The following is a 6,624-nucleotide window of genomic DNA, read 5'->3' on the forward strand; positions in this document are numbered from 1 at the left end:
CTTAACCAATAAGCACTTCTTCAAAAAGCCAAAATGCAGCCGGGCAATGCTGTTGGAATGCTGCAGCATTACAGTGCAGTGTTATGAGTTAAAAGATGTCATCTACTCCAAATTGTTGTAAAAACAAATTCATCATCACATTTAGCTCCAAACATAACAAATGGAAAATAAGGAAGTAAAAATGACTCATGGTTGGGATAAACTATGAAAATCTACCTATTAAACATAAGAAATAGGTACTTTAAGCATGTAATAAACCATGCTTATCATACCCCCAAACTTAAAGTGTTGCTTGTCCCCAAGCAACCAAATGATAACAAAAAATGACTCAATATAGTAAGGTATACAAGATTAAGGCATTAAGTGCACACATAAAGCATTGCATATCATTTATGAACATCATAGCTTTTCATAAATTTTTAGCAAACCATTCATAGCCTACTTTTCATGTATGAACCATATGCTAGCACTAGTCTTTTCTCAAATGAACTCAACACACCTTTCTTTGATAGGGTCAATAGGACTTGCTTAAGGCTCTCATCTCTTTGGCTATTTTCTTTTCTCACTTCGCCTTTTTCCTTTTATGCTTCATCATTCAATTTTTTTTAATTTTTTTGGCACTATGTGCTCTTTATGATGAAAGCATGCATATTGCCCCTATGGGACATTTTTGTTCTTCAAAACAGATTCTACAAAGGCTTTAGAGCTTTGCTCTTTTGGTTTGGAATTTTGGCCTTTGTGGTATACCCTCCCCCAAACTTGGACTGTTGACAATTCCCTCATTGGCTATGTTGGTGGAAAGTGTGTATAAGGCAACAAGTGGCTTATTTGAGAGTTAAATGAAGAATGGCCTAAAACATACCCAAATGTGTATTGGTGTGTGAGTGGAATTTGGCTCAAGAAAAGACATATGCTAGTTCTAGCAAGAACACAATTAGTAGGTGAATGGCTATTTACCCTCAAATTTATTTAAGTTATGATATCAAGAACTATAAGCAATGATCATGTAATCAAGTATGAAAATAAAGCTAAAAAGTAAGCAAACTATCCCAAGACTCTAAATAAAAATAAAATTTGGAAGCTAAAGATGAATGAAWGAACCTGTCCTACTCCAAGGGAGTAGGCTGTGTGGCTTGTGGCTCCATGGCTGTATCTCTAAGCTGCTCAATCTCTTCTCTTAGCCTCTTGTTTTCTTCTTTGAGGTTTTTCAGCCTCTTCTCCATTTTCTTCACCTTCTTGCTCACCATCTTCTCCATTTTCTGCTTCATTTCTTTCATCTCTTTCGCTCATTGATAGTGAGGAACTATTATTACTAAGTTCCACCATTTCAGGTTCTGCATTTGGAGTCTTTACAGCCGCTCGTTGCCGGTTACTTCTTCGCACAGGTAAATTTGCCGGTGGTGGGTCTCGAACAGCCAGGCATTTGACTCCAGCCATGGTAAAGAAGGAGATGGGTAAATGATGAAAATATGGGAGAAGAGATGGGGGGAAATAGTGTGACAGCCGGTACGGTGCTAATGGAGTTTAGGCCGGTGATGGTGGTGAGAGTATGGAGTGATGGAGAGACGAGTGGGGGAGAGGGATTGAAAAGGTGGGTTAATAAAAGGTGATAACTTTAATGATGGTTTCTTAAGGGTACTTAGTGGGTTAAGGGGTTATCAGCCGGCGGTTTTACAAAAGAAAGTACAAGGTCATTAAAGCAAAAACCTCTTCATTAATTGAGACAAAACCCTTAAAACCCAATCTATCATCTTGTGACCATTTTTCTCTTTTTTTTGACTGAAAAGTGAGTGATGAGGGTGTAAGAGGGTGTAAGAGGTACCATGTACCTCCATGTACTACCTTGTACCTTTCTAAGACTTTAACATTGGCCTAACCTTAACCCATCTTTCCTCCTTTCTTTCTTTTTCAAAAACCAGCGCCATTTTTCCCCAACACCCTAAAAACAATCTTTTTAAAGAAAAGTTTTAATAATAAAAGCTCAACCCACTTTTTCCACTTCACACAAAGCTACAGGCCTAGAATGCTGCAGCATTATGAGCTGTTTACCAAATTTTTATTCAAAAACACACCAAACCAAGAAAACTTTAAAACACAAACAACCTATGAAACTGAAATTTATTTACAAACAAAGGTGGACTTTTAAGAAGTCCAAGGGGGATTTTTGAGACTTTAGCAGGGAGCAACACAGCTCTCAGAGTGCTGTTCTGAAACTACTGCCGGATCATGGTACACTTTTACCCTTTGGCCATTTACCTTGAAAATAAAATTATCTTCCGGGTTTACCAAGTCCACTGCTTCATAAGGGTAAACTTTAGAAATAAGAAAAGGCCTAGACCATCTAGACTTAAGTTTTCCAGGGAATAACTTCAGTCTAGAATTAAATAAAAGCACATGTTAGCCTTCTCTCAATTCTCTGTGTTGGATTCTGTTATCATGCCATTTCTTTGTCTTTTCCTTATAAAGTTTGGCATTCTCATAGGACAACAACCTATGTTCATCTAGCTCACAGAGTTGTAACTTCCTTTTCTTTCCGGCTTCATTCAAAGACATATTGAGCTCTTTGATTACCCAGTATGCTTTATGCTCTAGTTCTAAAGGCAGATGGCAGGCTTTTCCATAGACTAGCTTATATAGGGACATACCAATTGGTGTTTTTTGTTGTTGCACCATCAAGATTCTCTTATCTGGGAAGGTCTCTATAATGTCACCTCCCCCTATCTCAGGTTTCTCTAACCTAGATAATTGGTCTGCTAACTGATTCTCCTCACCCTTCCTATCACGTATTTCCAAAAGTTCAAAGGCTGACACCTCTACTGGCACATAATCATTTCCTATTGCCTCTATTTCCTCAACAATTTCTTCTTCTAATTCCTCTACATTATCTTCTTCCAACTTAAGGTTTTTCTGAATTCCTTCCTCAACAACCTCTTCTTCTATTTCAGTTATGCCCGAACACTCTTCCAGATAATCAGGATATTTTAAGGAGTTGAAGAAATTAAATGTGACCTTTTGGTCTTGAAGCCTCATGGTCAACTCTCCTTTCTGGACATCTATCAAAGTTCTTCCGGTGGCTAAGAAAGGTCTTCCTAAAATAATCGAAATGTCCTTATCAGCCTCAAAGTCTAATATGATAAAATCTGCCAGAAATATGAACTTATCAATCTGTACTAACACATCTTCTATCTTTCCTTTAGGGTATGCAATGGACTTATTTGCTAGCTGGAGTGTAACTRTGGTAGGTCTAGCCTCTCCTATGCCTAAGGTGTTGAAAACAGACAAGGGCATAAGGTTAATACTAGCTCCTAAGTCACATAAGGCTTTCCCTATCTCCTTCCCACCTATTGAACAAGGAATGGTAAAACTCCCTGGATCTTTAAGCTTAGGGGGTATGCTATTGACCAATAGCATACCCCCTAAGCTTAAAGATCCAGGGAGTTTTACCATTCCTTGTTCAATAAAAGCGCACTACATCCTTCGGAAAGAGCTACAGTCTCATACTCAGTCAACTTCTTCTTCTTGCTTAAGATGTCCTTCAGAAACTTAGCATAACTAGGCATTTGCTCAATTGCCTCAACAAGGGGTATGTTGATGTGCAATTCTTTGAACACATCCAAGAACTTTTTAAAATGCAATTCCTTTTTCTGATTCCTCAACCTTTGGGGGTAAGGAACATAAGGAAGGATTTGTTTTATCATATTCTTGCTTGGAGGTGTTGAGCAAGATGAGTCTTGAATGTCCTGAGTCTTTGTGGTGCTTTTTGGACTTTCAGATGGAGTCTTAGCATCAAACTTAGGGGTCTCTACAACCTCATTTCCTTCAGACTTCTTCAGAGTTTCCTCTGGAAAAAGTAAAGGGAAGTCTGATCTAGGGGGAACAAGAGTGGTGGTCTCAGATGTTTGCTTTTCTAGAGGTGGGACCGGTCCTTCTTTGGCAGGGACCAATGCTGTAGCATCAGTTTTTGACAAAATTGGTTTACGATCTTTTTGCATGGCCTCTATCAATTCCTTCCCACTTCTCAAGGTCACTACTTTCACATGTTCCTTTCCTAAGGCTCTCGGGACTTCTGTGTTACTAGGCAAAGTACCAAGGACTCTATTGGTCTGATTGAGTGCAAGTTAACTGACTTGGGTTTCCAGATTTCTGATAGCAGCACTTTGTTGATTAAAAAGAGATTGATTTTGAGAGTTTTGTTGGGTTATCAAAGCTTGATTTTGAGCTTGAGCATGTGCAAATAACCCTTTTATCATTGCTTCCAAAGAAGATGATAAATCAGCCTGTGGAGCTGGCTTGTTTTGAAAAGGTGGTTGGGAATTCTGAAAACTTTGTTGGTGAGAGTTAGAACTGTTTCCATGATGTTGTGGTTGGAAATTAGAAGTTTCTTGTTGCTTATGGGCTGGTGGATTAAGGCTGGGACTGGTCCAAGAAAAATTTGGGTGTTGTTTCCAACTTGCATTGTAATTGTTGGTATAGGGACCAGATCCATTATGAACAAAGTTTATGGATTCAGAATTATGAGGACAATGTTCATACGAGTGTTCCCCACCACAGCATACACATTGCACAGAGAGGACTGTTGGAACAGATGTGTTAGCAGCTTGCTGTACTCCCTGACCAGAAGTTAAATTTTTCAATAAATTGGTCATGGAGGTGAGTTGAGCTATTAATGCAGTATATGCATCCACCTCATGTATTCCAGCAGTCTTTTCTGTAGCTGGGCACGTGGGTCAGCCCAATGCCCATTGTTTGCTGATATCTTTTCTAGGATCTCATATCCCTCATTATAGGTACTAGTTGTAAAGGCTCTGCCTGCAGTCGCGTCGAGCATTTGTTTTGCCATGGGACTTAACCCATTGTAAAACGTCTCAAGTTGAATACAGTACGAAATGCCATGGTGTGGGCATTTCCTTAACAGCTCTTTAAACCTTTCCCACGCGTCAGGAACAACTTCATCATCCAGTTGTTTAAAAAGACAGATTTCGTTTCTGGACTTAGCGTTCCTTGTTGGTGGGAAATATTTTCGCAAAAACTTTTCCGCCATGTTACTCCAAGACGGCACAGATCCCGGTGTTAAAGAGTTAAACCATGTTTTTGCCCGATCTCGTAATGAAAATGGAAATAAAGTGAGTCTGAGAGCGTCATTGGACACTCCCGGGATCAGGAAGGCATCTGTGATTTCCATAAAAGACTTTAAGTGAGAATGTGGAACCTCTGAGGGCAGTCCCGCAAATTGGCCATTAGTCTGTAACATGTGAAACATTATCGGTTTTAGCTCGAAATGGAGAGCGGTCATATGTGGTCTAACTATCCCAGAATTTAATTGCTCAAAATCCGGGATAGGATAATCCATGATCCGTCCATTTTTTGAATTTGCCAGATTAATGATGTTTGGAGTTTGTGCCCTTTGTTGCTCAGTAGGGTCTGATTCTGTGTCCAAATTATTATCATTCTCATGATGTGGGTTTCCTTGGTGAAAACTTGGGAACGGTGGTATTTGCCCAAATATAGGCGGTTGGTTTTCCAAATGTGCTACTTCCGGAATGTTGGGAGCAGGTAACTCCATGTTGGGAGGGAGTAGAGCCTGAAAAGCTCTCTGAGCCCTCCTTTTATGGCGAAACGTTCTCTCAATGTCTGGATCAGATTCAAAAAATTCACCGCGATGTGTTCTTGGCATACACCACTTTTCAAAAACAGGTACTAGAAAAATCAAATCTTTTACTTTACTCAAAAGAAAACTTTAAGCTTGCCTATCCCCGGCAACGGCGCCAAAAACTTGGTCGGTTAAATCCTTTACCTTTAGACTTAATGAAATTGGGCCACAAAGCAAGTATACAATACGGCCCAACGTTGTCTTTCCAAGTAATAAAGTAGTACAGGTACCAGAATATCGTCCACAGGGATTGGAGCAAAAGTTAAATAAGAGTCCAATGAAAGAAAAGATTTCAGATGACGAAAACGAAGACTTTAGTTTGAATCCAAGTTAACACAGGTAATATAACAGAATAATAAAGAGGAATAATAAAGCAGAGTAATAAAGCAGAGTAATAAAGCTGAATAATAAAGGTAGCATGGGTGTAAGATTTGGGGTGAAACGTAAACACGAAATCCAGCAGACAAAGCTGTGGAAAGACCGGTCCCACCATTTATCTTGAAGGTATTCCTCTCGGACTTCACCTTTGCACTATATTATAGCTTTGCACTCATATCTCTATGTGGTGTTCGGACCAGGGATAGTGACAAAATGGTGTCTTCAAAATATATGGCTAAACAAATCTCTTTGTTAAAAATCACTCTTTCAAGCCGATTCTCATATCATTCAAGTTGGCGTGTTCTTGATAGTTCATCTCTGAATCTATCACACTTTGACACTTTTAGAGAGTGACCAACCCGTCGGGAGTTAAGTTTGAAAAACATAAGTGACAAGTCTCCTTGTCGACAACTTTCTCAAGTCTACCTCTCATATCATTCAAGCTGACGTGCTTATAATGGCTTATCTCTAAGTCCATTGCACTTTAACACTTTAAAAGTGATCAACTCGTCAAGAACTGTGCTTGATTTTATAAAACTTGAATGAAATAGTGGAACATTGTTATTACGAAACAATGTCCACTTTCATTCGGTTTA

At 39.2% G+C, this 6,624-nt stretch overlaps 1 non-coding gene across 1 annotated transcript; it reads left to right on the forward strand.

Moving 5' to 3' along the window:
- The first annotated feature begins 4,886 nt into the window (after positions 1 to 4,886).
- On the forward strand, positions 4,887 to 4,993 carry LOC112518770. The gene has a single exon (XR_003069843.1). It is a non-coding gene; the product is annotated as a small nucleolar RNA R71 (small nucleolar RNA).
- The last annotated feature ends 1,631 nt before the right edge of the window (positions 4,994 to 6,624 follow it).

The sequence above is a fragment of the Cynara cardunculus genome, assembly GCF_001531365.2.
Source record: "Cynara cardunculus var. scolymus isolate 2C chromosome LG 9, CcrdV1, whole genome shotgun sequence".
Taxonomy (NCBI): Eukaryota; Viridiplantae; Streptophyta; class Magnoliopsida; order Asterales; family Asteraceae; genus Cynara; species Cynara cardunculus.